We start from the raw sequence: 21,781 nt of genomic DNA, 5'->3' as shown, positions 1-21,781 counted from the left end.
TTTTGGTCTTCTTCTTTTATGAGTTATAGAAAGAGGAGTATTGATCCAGTATAATTATTTGTCTATATCTCTTTTCAGTTCTTTAAGGTCTTTTTTTCCCATATGTTTTAAAACTCAGTAGATTAAAAATGTGAGAATTTAGGATTCTTGTGGGTTTCTTTTTTCATCATTACAAAATGTTCCTCTTTATCCCTGGTATATTACTTGTTCTAAAGTCTACTTTGATATTATTATAGCCATACGAGCTTCTTTTTATCACTGCTTGAATGGCATGTTTTTCATCCTTTTGCCTTTAAGCTATCTATGTCTTTATATTTAAAGTGGATATTTTATATACAGCAATTTAGCTGGTTCTTGATTTTCTTAGGCTGTTTATTGATATGGCTGGGCCTGAATCTAACACCTTGCTGTATGTTTGCTATTTGTCTCACTGCTTGTTGTTCCATTTGACTTCTTTTCCTGTCTTTGATGGATTCACTGAATATTTTCTGTGCTTCCATTTTATTGCCACTCTTGGCATTTTGGGTATCCCTCTTTGCTTTAGTTTTTAGTGATTGCTCTGGGATTTACAATATACATCTTCGACTTATTACAATGTAATCCACCTTCAAATAATATTCTGGCAGTTTATGTCCGAAATATTACAGCAGTTTACTTCTATTTTTTCCTTTTTGTCTTTGTACTACCGCTATCATATATTTTACTTCTACCCAAGTTATAAACCCTATAATTTATTATCACTACTTTTGCTTTAAACACCCAATTATATTTTAAAGAGTTTTGAAATAAGAAAAAGTCTTTTTTATAACTATGGAGTTTTGTTTTTGTTTTTGGTTTGTTTGACATTTTAATTGCATTGTCCATTTCTTGTCTGTTTTGAAGAGATTCAGAACTATAGCCGCACTGCCATCTTGCCCTCTATCCCCAAGTCATTTTCTAATCTATTCATATGTGCAGCCCATGTAACCTCTTAGGGGTGATGAGTTAATATGATGCACTTGTTGTTTGGAGTAATATTTCCTTTTATTTTCTCTCAAATGCTAATGTTTAAAAATGTGTGTGTGATCTGGGACAAATGACTGTTCTAAACTTAGATACCAATTTGTAAAATGGGAATCTGAAGGACAGTCTTTGTTGCCAAAGCTATTACAGAAATACCACAAACATTGCATAAATATTCAGCCTTTATTATACAATTGTATTTGGAAGTGTTGGCTAACTGCATAGGTTTTTATTCTATAATATATGAATTCCTCACTTACCCAGAGGTCATTACTCTGGCAGCCTCTTCTACTTGGACCATTAGAGAAAATAATAAAGTAAAACAAGTGGTTTCTAAACAGCTGAATTAGATGTATCAAGGGCAATTAAAAATAAATTTCATGTATTTTACTAAAAGGAGAACCCCTGACTCAACATGTGCTTGCTTTCATTAAAAGTATCATTTTAACCAGCTGGGCTAATTGGTTTCCTTGCCTTCAGCAGAAGGAAGAGAGAGAGAGGTAGGGGTGGTAGGGAGAGACATGAGGAAGAATCACACACCTTAGAGGAAGGTATAATAACCAACGTTTGTATATTCCTTTAGACTGCAATCTCCTTTGGTACAGTTAACCGTGTCCTGTTCATCTGTGTTCTCCACACAGTCCCTGACACATGATATTCAGTAAACACTGTCTAAACAAACAAACATGTGACTAAGAGGCTGAGGGGACATAGAAGAACCACCTGATGTTGAAAGAAGAATTTTAAAAAAGTAACACTTATAGGGTACTCTGCGAGTAGGCAGAGTTCTTTCTACTACGCTGTACTGTGCGTTGAGAACATTTCTATTTAGGGAAAATAGGAGCCAGCATGAAGCAATAGCTCACGTTGCTATCAGTGATGTATGATTCAGAAAATGTTACATTGTAGAACCTCTGTGAATATTTATTGCCTTCAACAATGATTTCTATTAAAACTTTCCAGCTTCCTTCCCTCCCCCTCCCCCCAACTAAATCTCCATTTCTATCTTTGGCTCTCTACCTAACAGTTTCACCTCTTCACATTGAAAAAATTCACTTATGCAACAAAAGGCTCGATACCTGATAATGTCGCTAAAATGGTATGTTTTTGTACACAGAGTAGATGTTAGAAGTAATTCTTTGCTCAACAAATTTATGGAGAAAAAAATGCTCATAGTAATATATACATACCCATACCTTAAATTCTAAAAAATGCTATTCACCTTTAGTAAATGTGCATACTTTGTAAAGATGGGCAGATGTTTCTGCTCTTTTTAAGATGATCTAGTCCTTGATATGTATGTGTATGTGCGTGCATGTACGTGCCCCAGGAACTCTGCAAAAAGCTTTCATGGATTGTTATTTAATTCTCACCACACTTAAGAAAGTAGGATATCTAATCTTATACATGGGGAATTGAGACTTGCAGAGGTAAGTGTACAAAGTCCAAGTTTATAAATCCAGTAAATGACAGAGCTGGGATCTGAGTCTTTGTGGTCTGAATCCAAAACCTGCACTTTAGCATTCATGCTATACGCTTCCTCTTTCTCCCATCATCTCCAGAAATAAAGCAGTAAACAATAGCACAGTATCTGTTTTCATCACACTGAATAAAATATAGCTTTACTTTGCTGTCATTCAGTCATGACAGTGTCAGAGCTCTATTAAACTAACCCTTAGTTTGAGAAGAGAGTAGGAAAATACGTATATCTCTAGCCACAGTTTATTGATTTGATAATGGTCAGTTACTTCTCTCTCTTTCTCTCTCCCCTCCCTCTCCCTTTTTTTCTCTTGAATTTGATGGGTGTGTGTAGCTAAATCAGATAATTCATGAAGCATTATCTTCTAACTTGCCCCTATACAAGGTATCCCTATCTTTCTGGCTGTTCTGAATAATTTAGATAATTTCATTATTTTCTGATTTTCTTTTGGAAAAATTTGGTGCTCAGAATATCTTTCTATCCATCTAGATAACATGCATGAAACACACTTTTGGAACTATTTTCCTTCAAAGGGCCCAAAGAATAAAAGCAAGCCATGCTGATTGTCATGGTTCTTGTGTAGCAACTGACAGGAAGATCCCAGTTTAATTTTCTTGGCGTCAAGATAGGAAACAAAATATGCCACCAATTTCTTTTCCTAAACAAAGCAAACCAGTATGTACACATGCCTGAGGGTCCTGGGACACAGGGATGCTTTGTATATGACTTTAATAAAAAACACGTTTTTCTTTTAAAATCTTCCATGAGCGAGGTGGGAATCAGGGAGTTGAGGAAGAGCAAAATATGGCTGCACTGGGAATAGAGAGAAATGAGGAGAGCGAGAGCGAGAGTAGCTGATAAGATAAAATGCATTTAGGCTGTCTATCAGATGTTAGAAGCCGTGCCCTGCTGTTCTGAAATTGCCATTTTATGTTGCGTTTCTCGAAGGTGAGCTCAGAGTGCAGCCTTTAGTGTTCTCTTGGGAGAGAGCAAAGCAAGAATAAATATAGTAGTCACAGCATATGCCCATGATTTCTTCCTGTTCTCAGTTTATCAAGATTATTGACATAGAGTTTTTAGACAAAAATGAGAGTAACGGTTTATTTTCTGATTATATTGCTTCTCTCTGCTTCTTCCCTCTGTTGCTTCTTGCTAGCCTGGTCTTTCTTCTCGAGGCTACCCATTTTGAGTATCATTAAGAATGTCAATATCTGCTCTCCAATCCCTGCCTTGACCTTAATAGTTATATCTGAGAAACTGTTTTCTTGCCTTCTTTGTTTGGCTGGAGCAATCCCCGTCATTCTTTGAGCTTATTAATTTTCGCCCCTCTTGATAAGGACATTTTACAGGGCAATCATGACTCAGAGTGAGGAATGGAATATAAAGTTAGAACTCTATTTTTTTAAAGCAGTTAATCAGAGGGTGAGCAATCTGAAGTTGTTCCCTGACTGAAATGTTCGCATTTGATAGCTTTTCTACTCAGCTCCATTGTCAGCTGCCTCCGGGTGCTTCAAACAGTTCAGTAATGGCAGCACCTGGGTTGTGGTAATGGTCATGGTCCTGTTTTGATGGTTTGCTTTATAGTTTTTCCCAGTCTCAAATAGCCTGAATACAGGTGCAGTCTGAGGAAGCTAAATGCTCCTTTATTATATCTAGAAACACTTGAGATCTAAATGCCTATGAATTCCAGGTCTTAACCCTCTCACCTCCTTATGCTTGCCTTGTGGTCTTAACTAGACCCAAAAGAGCCCTTAAAATCTGTGATCTCCTTTGCTCATTGATCTGAAGAGAGGGTGACCTTGATAGAAAACTTCTGGTCTTTTGCAAGCAGTGTAGGTACTTAGAAGAAATTGCAGGCTCTCAGCTCTACTTTTATTCTGGGATCAGGTTGGCAGGCAGATCTGTTCATTCCCCTGCCCGTGACTTGACATCAAATCCTCCACCAGGAGGACCTCAACTCCCAATGGACAGGGGGGATGAGTGATGAATGAACCTTTTACTGGTTGTAAGAATGTACCCAGGACTTTCCTGGTGGCGCAGTGGTTAAGAATCCACCTGCCAATGCAGGGAACACGGGTCCGAGCCCTGGTGCGGGAAGATCCCACGTGCAGCGGAGCAACTAAGCCTGCAAGCCACAACTACTGAGCCCACGTGCCACAACTACTGAAGCCTGCACGCCTAGAGCCTGTGCTCTGCAACAAGAGAAACCACCGCAATGAGAAACCCGCACAGGGCAACTAGAGAAAAGACACTGCACAGCAACGAAGACCCAACGCAGCCAAAAATAAATAAGTGAATGTATATTAAAAAAAAAAAATGTACCCAATACAGGATTTCTCCTTTGTTTTTCTAAAGTCCTTCTGCATTTTTCAGTCTACTTCTCTGAGCTAACCCAGGCAAAGAGAAAGATGATTAAGTCTCAGAAGAGGCATGAAATAGCCTGAACCTATAGAGGAAAAAGTTTAGGGTGGACATTTTGAAAGATGAAGAGTAAGAGCAATTAGGTAGTGGAATGGAAGCCCCATCACTGCAGAGAGCCAAGGAAAGGTTAGATAAGATATTAACATTAATGAGATAGAGCAAAGCCCTGGAGAATAAAGGAGGCTTCACTGAAAGGAGGAGGATAGGAGGAAATGATAACAGCCAGACACAAGGAACGCTTTCCTTCCTGCTTCCCACATTGCAGTTTTCACAGGACAATTTTTTTGAGAGACAGTAAAACCTCTAGATGGCAATCCTAGGCTACCTGTTTAAGCTATGAAGATGATTCTTCATTTATTCAACACATACATTTTTCTTGCTCCTACTACATGCCAGGCACTGAGTCAGGCTCCGAGAATACAACTAGGAAAAGACAGAAATGATACGATCTTGTAGGCAGGAAAGACAGAGCCATCAGAGTTATGGGCTAGTGATGCCCCGTGGAAGAGAGAGGAGAAAAATTGACGAATGATCCCAGAAGCTCAGAGTGCTTGGGAGAAGGGGTCTCCACCCTCCAGCAGCCTGCTTCTACCTTCTTGCAAGGTTGCCAGGTGCTGGCGGCTGGTACCCTGACGATTCTTTGCAGGGCTGATACTCTCTCCCTGTTTTCCCACTGATAAGGTTGCTTTCCTGCTTGTACCATAAGAAGGTGGAAGAGCAGGAGGGCAGCGTCCTGTATCCCTCCCAGGACAGAAACCTTCTGTGTCCACAAGCTTCTCCCTTGCCCCGCAGGCTCTCTGAGGGATGATGAGAGAATGTGGGACAGCGGACTTCTCTTGGATGAGCCCCGGTTTGCAAGTTTCCCTGATAGATAGAGTCTGCCCCTTAACTCCTGCTACGTGATTTGTCATTTGCCCCTCCTTCCTTTGCTGCAGCTCCACAGCCACTAAGTTACGTTGGATCAGCAGATACGTGTTGTGGCCAGCGCATGTTATAGAAGAAAGTGAGTTCAATGTCTTTACGTCAGTCATATGCTGCTGTGCTCTCAGAACCCCACTGGCTCACTCATCTGTGTTACTGCCTGGCCTCTGTTTGCACTTGAAATTGCCTTACTTGTGAGTGCAAGTGTGACGTGTTACGTTAGGGGCTGCGCGAGGGACCGTGGGAGCCTGTAAGAGGAGGGCCTAATCTGTGGGGCTTCAGAGGAAATGGCATTGAGGCTAAGACCTGAAGGATGCGAAGGAGTTAACTAGGTGAAGAGATGGATGGAAAGGGGATGGGCACAGAGGTGAAAGTGTTTCAGGTAGAGGGGCCCTTGGAAAAGGCCCCAGAACAGGAGGACTTGGTGTCTTATAGGAATGCAAAATTCAGCATGTCTGGAGTGATATGCCCAGAGCATCTGCAGTTTGAAGAATTTTTCTTGGTTTGGTGATGAACTGCTCCAAAGTCTGGTTTTTTTTTTTTTGTGGTACGTGGGCCTCTCACTGTTGTGGCCTCTCCCATTGCGGAGCACAGGCTCCGGACGCACAGGCTCAGCGGCCATGGCTCACAGGCCCAGCAGCTCTGCGGTATGTGGGATCTTCCATGGACCGGGGCACGAACCCGTGTCCCCTGCATCGGCAGGCGGACTCTCAACCACTGCGCCACCAGGGAAGCCCGCTCCAAAGTCTTTTACACTTTCTTTCCTGCTTCCCCTTGTGGCCAACATTTAGGGGATCTCAGACTGGAGTTAAGGGTAGAATCTGTGTATAGCCTCAGAATAGAATGGAACTGATGGAGAGAAAATCTGTGTTTCTTCTCCATTTTTCCTTTTTTAAGGCCATTCTCCTCTCTACATTAGAGATCCATTTAAAAACTGCTAAATAACTTGAAAAAAAATCCATGAGCTGCTGTGTAATTTCCCTTTTATCTTCTTTATATATTTTCCTCTTTAATCCCTCCTTGCCTTTCTTTTTTCTTTTTCTTTCTTAAGAAGGACTTAGGTATAAAAATGAGCAAAATAACTCATTGCACTTAATTTTATCTTCAGTGGTTTGGGAGTCTGAGGTACAGCTTGGTCCCTAAGCTGAAACCCTAATACCTATCATTGGAAAATAAGACCTGTAAGGACAAATACGATTGAAAAATAAGAGACTCAATTCTCCCTGTTGAAATAAGGGAAGACCTTTCTCTCCTGTCCCTTCTTGTCAGAACATTCACCCTTAAAAAACTTGTAAATGTAAGTAAGTACTTTCTCTGTCTCTTTGAAATGCATCTTTTTAGAAACAGAATAAGCCTTTTGTCAACTTTATGACACAGGAACATCTTTTCCCAAGGACCTGGGAGCCTTCTCTTTGAAACAGAAACATCAAAGGAGATGGTACCCTACCTCCCAGTTTCTCTGGGGGGATCGCGGACTAACTTCAGTGGGTACCTTGTTCCAAATTGTAAAACTACCTCTTGTCATAAACATCTCTTTCTCCTCCCTTTTGGATAAAGTCACCTAGTTAACAGAGATGGTCACCCCAATTACTGGGTAAAGTTAGGATGAATTATGTGTGACAAATGGTGCTGTCCAGTCTTCTTACTTGAGGAGTAGTTATGGTTTATCTTGCAAATATGCTTTCTTTCTGTCTTTGCAGACTCTTAGTAGATTGCCTGTGATGTGCATCACACTCTGGTTTAATGCTTTTTCAATTAAAAAAAAAGTGATTTCGGGCTTCCCTGGCGGCGCAGTGGTTGAGAGTCCGCCTGCCGGTGCAGGGGACGCGGGTTCGTGCCCCGGTCCGGGAGGGTCCCGCATGCCGCGGAGCGGCTGGGCCCGTGAGCCCTGGCCGCTGGGCCTGCGTGTCCGGAGCCTGTGCTCCGCAACAGGAGAGGCCACAGCAGTGAGAGGCCCGCATACCGCAAAAAAAAAAAAAAAAAAAAAAAAAAGTGATTTTATTCTCTGCTACCTTTGTAGAGAGGATTTCTGGGTTGGGAGAAGAGGTGTTGGGTTATTTTTTTGTTTGTTTTTTAACTTATATTTCCCCATCAGATCTTAAAGAGGGTAACCACGCATTGGCCTTTCAGGAGAACCCAGTACTTCAAGAAGTGGAAACTGTCATTCTCTAGTTCTCAGCTGCTGTGCCTGATACAGGTCCTCTTTGGCAGATGGGATGCCAGCCCTTTCAAATTTTCCCAGGTGGACCAAGCAGTGTTTGCTTTCAGAAGTTCTCAGCGAGGCTTTCATGTTAAATTCATAAAAGTTATCAGCCAACTTCCAACAATTGTTTAATAAAAAGCAATTAGCCAGCCAAAAATATAATGGCTTTTATGTCAAAATGTACTGGAGACAGCTGCTAAGCGGGTCACTGGCAGCCCCTGGGCCATATGCCATGGGTTCCAGGCATATGCACAGCCAGTCACAACAGCACAGAGCATATTGGGAGTAATAAACCCATCCCCGCCCCTCCCTCCCTCCCCCGCCAGCCCAGTCTCCCTACTCCAGAGAAACTGACAGAAGGAAACTCTCTGGAGTCAATTGCTGCAGTCAAGATTCACAAAACTCATTTATTAGGCAAGGATCTAATCTGGCAATAGACACAGAAAGCCCTAGTTCCCTAGCCTGGTTTGGATAAAATCCATGCGTTGCAGAAAAACGATTAAAAAAAAAAAAACCGCCTCCACAAAACAACTAATTCAACAGTGCTCATCAAGAAAATTGAACTCAGCTTATAGACTTTTCTTTTGTCTGTTTGCTTCTTCCAATCTAATATTGATAGTGAAAAAGTTTCTAGAGTTCCCTGTTCCTTGCAAAGGTCATTTTATTCTCCCCAGTGTTCTTTGACGCAGCCATGTTTATTGTCCTGCATTGCTCCTCAGGAGAGGTTCCAGTGACTGAGATAATGGTGATGGCCCCATATGTTTTTCATTGTCATTAGAAATACAAATCCAGATAGGTGCTTATTTTAATCGTGGGGGGGTGGAGAAAAAGGAAACTCTCCTGAAAGTTTTCACCAGCAAGTAAGGCCATTTTTTCATCAAAAGCATGTTTATTTTGAGAACAAAGCTCAGGCAAATCACCTTTTGTTTATACAGAGCTTTCCCATCCCAAAGGATGCCATGGTTTGTAAACACTCTGAAGCTGTTTTTAGAGCATTCACATTGCCTATCTCCTTAAGGACAGATCCTGGAGGCTACTCTATATCCATACTTTCTGGCCATTTCGGAGTGCCAGCAAAACCTTATTCTATAGCTAAGAAAATGTGTAATGTCTTTAAGGATAATGGGAATTTTCCCCCCCTAAACAATAAATAGCATAGTGTGGGCAATAGAGTTCCAGCATAATCCTTGGAGTTACTCTAGGGATCTCCAGAGAGTCTCCAAACTTCAATTCATTCTTCTTCTTCTTTTTTAAAAAATATTTATTTATTTATTTTTGGCTGCATTGGGTCTTCGTTGCTATGTGAGGGCTTTGTCTAGTTGCAGCGAGCAGGGGCTACTCTGTTGCAGTGCGTGGGCTTCTCATGGCGGTGGCTTCTCTTGTTGGGGAGCACGGGCTCTAGATGCGTGGGCTTCACTAGTTGTGGCACGCGGGCTCAGTAGTTGTGGTGCATGGGCTCTAGAGCGCAGGCTCAGTAGTTGTGGCACACGGGCTCAGTTGCTTCGCAGCGTGTGGGATCTTCCTGAACCAGGGCTCAAACCTGTGTCTCCTGCATTGGTAGGTGGACTCTTAACCACTGCACCACCAGGGAAGCCCCCAATTCATTCTTCAATCCTCTCTCTTCCCCCAAGAAAATTTTTAGCAGAGCTACAATGAGTAGTGTGTTGGGGGGGTCTCCCAAGAATACCCCCCCGTTTCAATAATTTGCTGGGAGGACTCACAGGACTCAGCACAGAGTGGACATAGCTAAGATTTATTACAGTGAAAAGCTACAAAACAAAATGAGCAAAGGGAAAAAGCATGTGGGGTGAAGTCTGGAGGAAACCAGGCTCAAGCCTCTCCCAGTAGAGAGATATAGGACTCTTTTCTTCCAGCCAGCCACGATTTGTGGCAACATACGTGAAATGTTACCTACCCGAGAAGCTTATTAGAGACTTACTATCCAAGTTTTTAAATTGAGGACCGATCACATAGGTACCCTCTGCCTGACACGTTAAAATTCCAGACTCCCAGAATAAAAGCAGGTGTTCAGAATAAACGATATTGTTTGTTCAAACACAGTGAGCCATTCTTATCAGTTCCGGAAATAGTGGGAAAACTCCCCAAATCCCAGTTCCTAAACGTCAGCCAAGGGCCAAACTTGCAGCAGGCCTTTCCAAAGATAGCAGTCTCACATACATACCATCAGTTATGTTAACTCTTCTCTGCACAAGTAGCATTATGGACTGATCATTCCAACCTCTCTTCTTTCCTGCCTCATCTTCCGCAGGGAGCTGGAGGGAAGGTATGAGGCACTTTGTTGGTGCTCCTGGGAAGCGGGTAGAAGTGGGGCAGAAAGGTTGGTGAGAAGTAAAAGGCAAGACTTGGACTCTCAAGTTAGGTCCAGGGTAGTGAGGGTTCTGAGAGGTAGTTTGGTGAAACTTAAAAAGCAGGAATTTTATTATAGAATTGGGCTGAGTTAAGTTCAAATCCTGCTTGATATTTCTATAGAACTCAAAGAAGAAATTTCAAACCTTTCTTGTCTCTGCTCGTACAGATAATCCATAAGACTATCTGTAGTTTGGTAGGAAGTAAGATAATGCATTTCGGGGAAATATCATAGAGTAGACCTATAGGGCTGCCAATTAGTAAGCGAGTCAAAAACAAAATTAATTTTTTTTTTTTTTTTTGCGGTACGCGGGCCTCTCACTGCTGCGGCCTCTCCCGTTGCGGGGCACAGGCTCTGGACGCGCAGGCTCAGCGGCCATGGCTCCCGGGCCCAGCCGCTCCGCGGCATGGGGGATCTTCCCCGACCGGGGCACGAACCCGCATCCCTTGCATCGGCAGGCGGACTCTCAACCACTGCGCCACCAGGGAAGCCCAAAATTAATATTTTTGAATGTAGATCCAGTGTTCTAACTTTGGGTTGAGATTCTCATTCCATTTAAAAAATTTTTTATGATTATGTCTGAGCACTTAATGTAAATCTGCCTGAGCATGCTAAGGGTAATACGAGGATGTTAATGACGTGGTCTGTGCTCTCAGGATGCTTACAGTCTAGTGTGGATCTAATGGGACACAAGAGAGATTCTAAACAAGGCAACAGATGAATTCATGAAATTACAGATATTTTAACTCTAGAATTACAAGGGATAGAGAAAAGTGAGCTATAGAGAGGCTATTTGCCACGCACAACAGCTTCTTCTAGTAACTTACTGTTAATGTTTCACCTATGAATTTAACTCCTCTTGTTAGACTTGTTTTTCATATCTTTGTTATAGTTTCAGATTATGTCATCTCCTGAGTCAACAAATTAAACAAACTCATACTCTTGGGTAAGGAGCATCTTGATTTACTTGTCTGATGTGTTCATCCAAATAGCACTGAGTTTGATTTTCCACCCTCTATTTCTCTAGCCTGAGGGATTCTTATCTTCCTTACCTATCTATAAAGTCACCTTTCTCCTTAACTGTTTCTAGGCTTTATTCAAGTACATAATTGTTCATTAAGCATGAAAACCAGAACAGCAAACATGTTCTCAATTCAGGCTTGCTGTGGCTTTGCATAATGCTTTGTTAGTTTCATGAAGGAGTCTCACACTTGACCTTTGTTTTCAGGACCTCCAAACTTGTCTCTCAAGCACCTGGCCAGTTGTCCTGGTTTTCAGGTCTCTACTACAATCCCTGGCCTCACATTCAAATATACAGATCTATACAACTAGAGATTTGTGTACTCATCATAAAAGACTTGTGATTGATCTGCTCTGTATTTTACAATCATTTTAAAATAGAGGCCAGATCACACTATGATTAAGGGTATCTATTCTTTAGTCACAAGTGCCTTGTTCTAATCTCAGCCCAGATACGTAGCAGCTGTGAGACTTTGGGCAATTTACTTAATCCCTGTTTTCAATTTCCTCACCTATGAGATGAGGAATAAAATGTTAGTACCACTCTTAGAATTAAATAAGAATATTTTTGACATGCTTCAAGCAATGTCTGACACTATGTTATGTTTGAAAAATACAGAAATTAGAAAAACTGCCTTATTCCATATTACAATGTCTCTTAGCTTCCTTCCTTTTATTACAAATAATTGCTTTGAGTTGTGTCTTCCTTGATAAACCTTTTACTAGTTAAAGAGACTAACTGTTATAGGTATCCAGTCTTCTTACACATTCACATTTTTAGTCTATAACCTAGTTTACTATGTCAGAAATCTGATTTATGCTAAAGCAGAACGAGAAATGAGAACTTCTATTGGAAGAAGACTGTGTTATGATTAACAGGAGAGAGAATACCAAGAGTCTCCTTTTTCTTCTGGTTAAAAATGTGCTTACAAATCCCTTATCCTGACAAATTCTACAATGTCTCTTTCCCTTTTCTATTTACACTGACATTTTGAATTCGTTCTTCCCACCAAATGAGGCAATCGAGGCAGAAACATTAGTTTGAGTGGATGCATAGATCAGTGTTGCTCTAAGAAAAAAAAATACTGATGTGTGATCAGGTAGAGACCATAACATACAAAAAAAATAGAGAGAGAGAAACTCTCTTGAAATGAGAAAACAAAAACAGAGTGCCCACCACACACTAGGCACTAAGCAAATGCTAACTACTTTCTCTCACTTTGCTTGGCTTCTAGGAGCAATTTCTTCCCTCAATATTTATATTGACCTTTCTTTCCCTTTAGTTAGGAAAGCACAAGGTTTTTAGTCTTCTTTTAAAGGCTCATACTATAAACTGTGTGATGTTTAGCTTCTGCAGAGGTGTGAAGAAGTAGTCCTGCTGTAAAAAGTGGAGTAAGGTTTTTTTTTTTCTTGGGTGGAAGCCGAGAAAATGTTAGACAAGCCAAGGTGAAGACTTTTCCCGACTCATGATAGCATGGATACATGTGTGTATGTTTAGGGGTGTGAATGTGTGTGTCCAGGTTCTGGAACCATTTTGGCAAGGAGAAGAAAGGAATTAATCCAAAGTGTGAGATAGCAAAATGGTTTGACCCACCTCTCACGACCCAGTGTATGGTTTCCTCCTTTGCATTCTGTGTAGGCTGGAGTTAGCCATCCTTTAAAATTCCCATCTTGGAAATACACAATCCAATTAAAATAACATTTTGTGAGCTGAGCAGACAGATCATGACCACTCAGCTGGTCAAACCAGAGACCAAGACTTAATTACTTGAGTCTCACAGAATTTTAAGAACTTGGGATCAGAATAGCAGCTCCTATCCATTGAAGTTTAGTGCAGTTGGGGGTCCCCATAAGGTTAAAGGTTTGTGGTTGGACAGACTTCCTGTTTAAAAATGCTCCTCCTGGGCTTCCTTGGTGGCGCAGTGGTTGAGAGTCCGCCTGCCGATGCAGGGGACACGGGTTCGTGCCCCGGTCCGGGAAGATCCCACATGCCGCAGAGCGGCTGGGCCCATGAGCCTGCGCGTCCGGAGCCTGTGCTCTGCAACGGGAGAGGCCACGACAGTGAGAGGCCTGCGTACCGCAAAAAAAAAAAAAAAAATTTATAATGCTCCTCCTATTTCTTTCAATTACATGCATGACTTTAAACAGGAATATGCTTTAAAAAGCTTCAACGGCAAATGTTCAAAATATAAACCCCTTGTTCATGATAGATTGTTAAAAGTAGTGAGATGTGTAAAGGTAAAGCCCTGAAGATAACTATAGATCAAAAGTAGATATTTTGCTTCCTTTTCAACCCATTCTAGAAAAAGCTTTTTTCAAACCAAAATGCTGCGAACTGGACTCTCCTGATAGGGACACAAATGAGTGGACTTCTCCTTCCTAATGAGGAAAAGTGGGGGCTTTTGAAAAGTTGGTGTCAGCCCTGCTGCAAGCCCACATGTTTCACAGGAAAGACCACGGGCAGAAAGGATGGCAGCGGCTGCAGCCACTGCGAGGCCTCCAGTTGGCTTGTTATATGATCCTCACCAGCTTCCCTGGGAAGAGGAAAAACAAATTTTTCTCAGATGGCTCAGATTGTCTTCGATACTCACCAGCAGGGGTTTCTGACAACTTTGTTCTCTCAGGTTTTAGGGATTTAAAGAGAAACAAAATATTACACTTCTAACTGGCACAGGAAGAAACCAAAGTCTACCTCATTAGTGAATGGAAAACAGTGGCCCCTTTGGGCCAGGTCAGGAGGTCAATGTGTATATGGCTGAAAGACCCTATTTGTTAACCAAATACCCATTACATGGGTCAGGTCGAAGGCTAGCCTGATGAGTAGGCAACTCCTCATATGGTTTCATTTCAGGGACTGAAATACCACTCCCTTGATCCTCCAAATGGGAAATATGGCTCCTACCTGCCCACTGATGCCTGAAACGTCTTTTATAGGAAAAATGCCTTCCATTCAGAAGTCAGTAATAAGGTTCATAATGAAAGTACCTTAGGTGTGACTTAAGAACATACTGAGGTGTGAATGACTGGAGTCTGGATTCTCTCCAGAGTAAGTTTAATGGTTCAGGGAAGAAAGAGCCTCTGGCTTGAATGGGAAGGAAGAGATATAAACAAGGAGAAGGGAGCAGAAAGGGAAGACCGGAGAGCAGCCAGCCAACTTTGTTCATTTGTTGTTGTTCACTTTCAAAATCAGATGGAAAGCACTTACAGTGTCTGGCACATAACATGCTCTTAATATTAATTATTCTTATTTATGGTTATGGCAGGTTCAGGACTGAACCTCCCTGCTCTGAAGCTATAGTGCCTGCACATAAAATCAATTGAAAATTATTCCTGTTCCATTTTCTCTGTCCTCTCCCTATCCTAACATTTTCTCTTTGCGTTACTTTTGTTTAAGGGAAGCATCTAAAGGAGTCTTTTGTTTGAGGGAAGCATCTAAAGGAGTCTTAATAGGCTTTATATCAAGAATGGGGAGAGATACAATTAGAAGCATATCTAAGCTAACTGTTGGCATTCAACCGCATGCCACATGTCTGTGTCACATTTGTGTATCTTATCTTTCCTAATGTCATTAAAGAATCCTTGATTAATACCTGTCTAGTTATGGAACCCTGTGACTGTAATCATCCATTCAAATGGCTCACCTCCAGGCACATCACCTCCACACAGCCTTCCCTGATTACTCCAGCTCACAGCGAGTTCTTCACGAACTACTCGAATGGCACTAGTTACCATTACCTCTCATTTGGCGTTCTATATACTTTGCCTCCTAAATAAAAAACTTTTATTTTCATCTAGTTTTATTATTAACATATACATGGCTATTCAGCATTTAATATGTATGTCTATTTTTATCTCTCCAGGTTGGCCATAAACTTCTTGTTAAGGTCCAGGTGGTGGGTAGCCTCTGAGATGACCTGCAGTGGTCCTCCTATCCAGGTATTCATGCCCTTGGGTAATCCCTTCCCCCCAGCTGTCTGACGGACCTGGTCACTTGATTTTCATGAATAGAATAAGGCAAAAGTGTTAGGATATCACTTCCAAAATTGGGCTACAACAAGTCCATGACTCCTGTCCTGGTAGCACTCTGGCTCCCTCTTGCTTGCTTGATGTGGTGGAAGCCAGTTGCCATGTTGTGAGCTACCCTGTAGCAGGGAGCTGAGGAAAGCCTCTGACTAACAGCCGGAAAGAAACTGAGGCCCTCAGCCTCCCAGTTTATGGGGAATTGAATCGTGACAACAACCACGTGAGTGAGCTAGTAAGTGGCTTTTCCGTCAGTCGAGCCTTTGCATGAGAATGCAGCCCTGGTAGACACCTTAACTGCAATCTTGTGAGAGTCCTCGAGGCAGAAGCACCCAGGGAAGCCATGCTTGGATTTCTGATGAACAGAAACCGTGAGATAACAAATGTTTGCTGTTTTATGCTGCTGATTTTTGGATTAATTTGTTACGCAGCAGTAGATAATTAATACAATCCATGTTTTGTAGTCCACTTATGCAGTAATCCCATAAGTCTGGAACAAACAAATACCTGGAATATTGGAGAAACCTGCTTTTAGTTACCTGGAGAACATCTATTTTCTTCCCCTATCAGGTAGAGAGTATGAGAGATGGAACCTATGACTTGGTGCCAAACGACTGGATAATTGCGCTCTTGGTGTATGAGGCCAGGTCAATTAACGGGAGAAATTTACAAATAGTGACCAGATCAGGCCAACCTTTCAAGGGCTGAGTGACACTGTGCCTCGATGTGAGACAGACCTGAAGGCCCATCTCCACTCCAGAGCTCCTCATAGGATTGCCTGAGACCTCAAAGACAAATGCATTTCAGGCTGGCTTTTTCCTCTGCCAAATTCTACCTTCTTCACTTTCTCACGGTGTATCTCCCAATAGTACTTCCAATAAACCCTTTGCACACAACTCCTCCTCTCATTCTAAGACAATCAAGACAAGGGGGTAGCAACTAGTGAGCTCTACCATTCACTGCCATGCACGGAAATGTAGACCCATTGTCAGGTGTTGTTCAAGGGAAGATGGAAATGCAAGTGTGTAAGTGCAGTATTCCAATCTTTCTATATTGACAAATAATTCAAATCCAAGAAAAAAACACCTTTGAAACAAAACATATCTGTGGGCCAGATTCAGTTAATGGACCATGGGTTTGACTCATCTAAGCCCTGTATCTGAAGTTGGATATTTTAAATTTTGTTTCTTTGTTAATATTGGTTCACCATTTGCTTAAAAGAAGAATTGGACATTTTGTGAAGAGTGGGAGAGGGGAGAGTGGGGGAAGCTTAGTTTTCTTTGACCTCAGTACCATGTAACTAAGTACTTAACATGATTTCCCCTTTCCTTTTCCCTCCCTCCCTTCAAGATGTGCTGAAGAAGTAGATTTCTAGTGGATTTCATGGATATTAGGGGTAGAGATTCCCCTCTCCCATCATGTTTTTGATACTCTTCCTAAAGGTGTCAGATACTAAGGGTGAGCAAACACCCTATTTACATGTGTTATCCCAGTGTAATTATTAATATTCTCCCCTTTTCTCTCCCCGACATGTCCCAGTGTAGATAATGAATTTTGTCTCTTCGATGGGGGAATGATACCTCTCTGGGTATGTTTTTTTTTCTCTTCTATGAATAACACCTTTGGACTTTCAGGGTAATTAAGATATACTGCCTTCTAAAGAATGAAATTCATTAAAAGTAACACTTTTCTCTTTCAAGTTGAAATCATCCCCAATATCCCAGTGCAGCAATTTGACCCAATACTACTTTTCAGTGGAATAGTTTTCACACTTACTTCACAGTTTAAACCAATTTGATTTCACTACCAATTTGCCTTATTTTAACTTGGATATGCTGAAGTAGTCCAGACTGCTTCCAAACACTTACTGCCTCATTAGCTGATGGCTGTAGTCTGATGACTTTCAGAGCAAATGAGAGCTTCCAGGGACACCAGTGGAAACAGCTCTTTGCAAACTAAAGGAGAGGAAGTCAGAATTGGATTTAATTCTACCCTTTGTTAGCTTCGGAGTAATTAGCATTTATTTAAATGAAATTGTAATTATTTTCAGTGATGCTGACTGATGGGAAATCCCTGGTTAAATAGACTGAAGTCATCACACTATCTGTCACATAGTTGAGTAGGTACATAACAAGGGGAGCATTTTCTGTTAGAGTTCAGTGTAATGTTATAAGTTCAGCCACAAAGATAGATGTGGATGTAAATCTTATTTGTATGTGTGTATAGGTACATATACATCCCGCATATGTGTATGCATGTGCCCCCATATATATATATATACACATATGTATATGCACATACATTAAAATATATATATGCTTTAAAATATGACTTCTTTCCCTTTCCCTTATGTATAGATTAGGTTCTTTGATTACAGTGAGAGTCTGAGGCTCACTCTGTCTATCTCAGGGACAAATGTGAGAATAAGAGAGATGGGAATCTTTCAGGGAGAAAAGGAGCCAAGGTATAAATCCGTGCTATGCTATACTCTAAAAGTAATTCAGGATCTAGGTGGTTACTCTTAGTTGTCTACCTAGTCTTCCTTCCCATTCCACCATTCTTCTTTATTTTAAAAGCTTCATTCTCTTTTTTCTAGGAAAGGTGGACTACTTCCCAGCCTCAGAATGAATCATATTTTGTCTAAAGCAGGCAGCATAATCCAATTCCCTTTGCTAGTGGTTGCTCTAAGGGCAAGCATGAGAACAGGATCTAGGCAGTGAGGCATGGAAGAAAATCTGTTGTGGTAATTTGAGAAAGATTTTGCTCTCTGGTAAGACAAGAGATGGTGATGAGGCTTGTTCCGTTTTTCTGCCATGAAGTGGTGTGCAAAGATTTTGTGAGTGGTGCTATGGCAGCCCTCTTGAAGGCTAAAAGCGTAGAGATGAAAAACCAATATGCTGAGGAGGATCTTGCAGAAGGATAGAAAGGAATCTGGGTTTTTTTTTTGTTTGTTTTTTGTTTTTTTGCGGTACGCGGGCCTCTCCCTGTTGTGGCCTCTCCCGTCACGGAGCACAGGCTCTGGACGCACAGGCTCAGCGTCCATGGCTCACGGGCCCAGCCGCTCCGCAGCATGGGGGATCTTCCCGGACCCGGGCATGAACCCGTGTCCCCTGCATCGGCAGGCGGACTCTCAACCACTGCGTCACCAGGGAAGCCCGGAATCTAGGTTTTTGATAATGTTCCTAAACAGTTTCTCCACATCTAGACCACCTATCTCCAGACTTCTTGTCATGTGAGACAGTGAAAAGTCTTTATTGCCTAAGACACTCTTGGTTTGGAATCTATCAAAACCTCTCTGAAAATGTCCAAGGAAGCTCTAGGGACCAGGTTATATTTGCCTGCTCAGTACCAGAATTTTCTGGATATTTATTTTCATATATTTAGGATGACTTGAATCAGAATCAGGGGAGCTTTCTGAGCATCAGTGTTTCAGAGTCTTAACTATTCAGATCAAATTCCATCCCTGTTATGCTTCAAGACTGAGCAATGGTACAGCTCTTCCTTTGACATACTGCAGGTTTATCAGTTAGATATTTCAAGTGACAACATGAAAATATTTAGCTTTGGTACATTTTGCCTTCACACTTCCCTTTGCTGATTGATTATTCATGCAATTAATAAATATTTATTGAGCACTTGACATGTGTTAGGTTTGGGAATTTAGTGGGGAGATACAGAAATGCTCTCTGCCTTCTTAGAATTTACATTCTAGTAAGGTTATACAATTTCCATATTCATCTGGCCTTTTGATGCAGAATTCTAGGGATCCCCAGATGTTGTGCTGAAAGAAGAGGATATGGAAACCTCCCAGAATAAATGCCTGTCTCTTTAAAGAAGATGAAGATGGTAACAGGTAACTCTTTTTATATTCTTTTCCTTTTTCTTTTTTTTTTTTGCTATGATATTGAAAGATGTTGAGATAATGGTGAAATGTTGCATTGAGATTTTCTTGTTGTTACTAGAGCCATATTCGAAATATCTAGTCTGGAACCAGGATATTGTACCCTTTGTAGATTACTAATCTGGATTTTTCAGGGACTATATATATATATATATATATATATATATATATATATATATATATATATATATATATATTTATATATATTCAACTCCCATCATAATATTTTCAAATAATCCAGGTGATGCATACCAAAGTGGGTGATGGTAAATCATAACAAGGGTCTCCCAGGTTTTAACTTAGTATTGAATCAACTGCAAATCCTAGGATTCCAGGATGTTCATTTGGAATAAAGGGGAAGTAGCTGTGCCTTGAGTGGTTTCTCCATGTTCACGTGTGTAAGGACAATAATTTGAGAGTTTTTGCCAACAACTCTAGACCAGTAATCACCTTAGGTCTGTGTGGATTTTCTGGATGGGGGAATCATTACTTCTTGTCCTAAAGCAGCCTCTCTTTATCATGAAGTGAATGCATTGAGCTAGTGAGCAAGTGAGTTGTTGCTTTTTGCTTATTTGTCTCCTTCATATCTTAGGTCCCCAGGGGCTGATCAACTACCCAGAATTAATATTTACGGAGAGCTCTGGGTCAGATAAGGATGGATCTCTATTTGGTGGCTTTCTGTGGTGGTTTTGGTATTCTGTGGTACAAAAATATACTCCCTTATAGGTATATTTATGGAAAGTAAGTTGATAGTGTTTTCTTTGATTCCTCCTTTGTTTTCCACATAGTCTCCTTTTATTGTTCTTTGGTTGAAATTCTAATGAAGGTTATCTTCAGAATCCCCTTTAGCAAAATTTCCTTATTAAATAAAGCTTTATTTTCTAGGCCAGTTCTCTGCCTTTCTGATGCCACCCCAGAATAGTGATTGTCCTTACCTGTCCCCCAACCCCCTTTAAGTGTCTAAATTAAGCCTCTTAGTCTCCTTCTTCCATCACTGCCAGGTTTTCTAATCTGCTTTTCAAAGGTGGTGCCTGGAATTGGAAACCATAACCTTGACCCAGTACTTACTTTAAGAATCAAGTTATATTCTGGATCTTGGCCTAGCACAATGGTTGGAGGCATGTAAGTCAGCCTGTATTATTATTTTTTTTTCAACTTTCCCAGGGAAACATTTTTATTTACTTGTGGTCCTGTGTTTCAAAGAAATTTGCTTCTTTAAAAAAATGTATCACTTAGAGGTAGTGGGGCAGAAAGTAGATTAGTCCTGTGATGAATTGTTTATCACAGTGTAGTTATAAAAACCCTTAAGGTACCCTGAGAAAACCATAATTCAGGAAGCGTCATGTACCACAATGTTCATTGCAGCACTATTTACAATAGCCAGGACATGGAAGCAACCTAAGTGTCCATTGACAGGTGAATGGATAAAGAAGATGTGGCACATATATACAGTGGAATATTACTCAGCCATAGAAAGAAATGAAATTGAGTTATTTGTAGTGAGGTGGATGGACCTAGAGACTGTCATACAGAGTAAAGTAAGTCAGAAAGTGAAAAACAAATACCATATGCTAACACATATATATGGAATCTAAAAAAAAAAAAATGGTTCTGAAGAACCTAGGGGCAAGACAGGAATAAAGTCGCAGATGTAGAGAACGGACTTGAGGACATGGGGAGGGGGAAGGGTAAGCTGGGACGAAGTGAGAGAGTAGCACTGACATATATACACTACCAAATGTAAAACAGATAGCTAGTGGGAAGCAGCCGCATAGCACAGGGAGATCAGCTCAGGTGCTTTATGACCACCTGGAGGGGTGGGATAGGGAGGGTGGGAGGGAGATGCAAGACGGAGGGGATATGGGGATATATGTATACATATAGCTGATTCACTTTGTTATACAGCAGAAACTAACAAAACATTGTAAAACAATTATACTCCAATAAAGATGTTAAAAAAAAAAAAACCCAAAAAACCCTTAAGGTGAATTTGAAACAGAAAACCAAGTGGCAATCTGCATTGCTGTCAGCTGTGTCTAGGAGCTAGCTCCACAGATGGTGAATGGTGAAAAATATTTTACATCATTAAAGTCTGCGTTTTCATTTCTAAAATATATACCTTTGGTACAAAGCACAATTATATCTATACAAGAAGTATGAACATTTTGCTGGACTTTTTGTAGATTTGATCAACTGGATATTTACATTCCATTCTGTATTAATTATATTAATTAAGTAATTATTCAACTTTTGGGTTGGTATTAATTTGACACTTGGACTTAAAATAACAAGGACTGGTGGCCTACTTGTGGCTTTAAGGAGTAGAAGCCAATTGGAGCAAAAGTACAGACTTATTAATTTTAAAATATGCATGTTTCTGTCCCTTAGGCAGACCTGAGTCCTCAGACTAAGCACTCCCCCCTCCTCTCCTTCCCCTGTCTCCCT

The sequence above is a fragment of the Phocoena phocoena genome, chromosome 2 (genome assembly GCF_963924675.1).
Source record: "Phocoena phocoena chromosome 2, mPhoPho1.1, whole genome shotgun sequence".
NCBI lineage: Eukaryota > Metazoa > Chordata > Mammalia > Artiodactyla > Phocoenidae > Phocoena > Phocoena phocoena.
Note: the sequence above shows the minus strand (reverse complement) of the source record.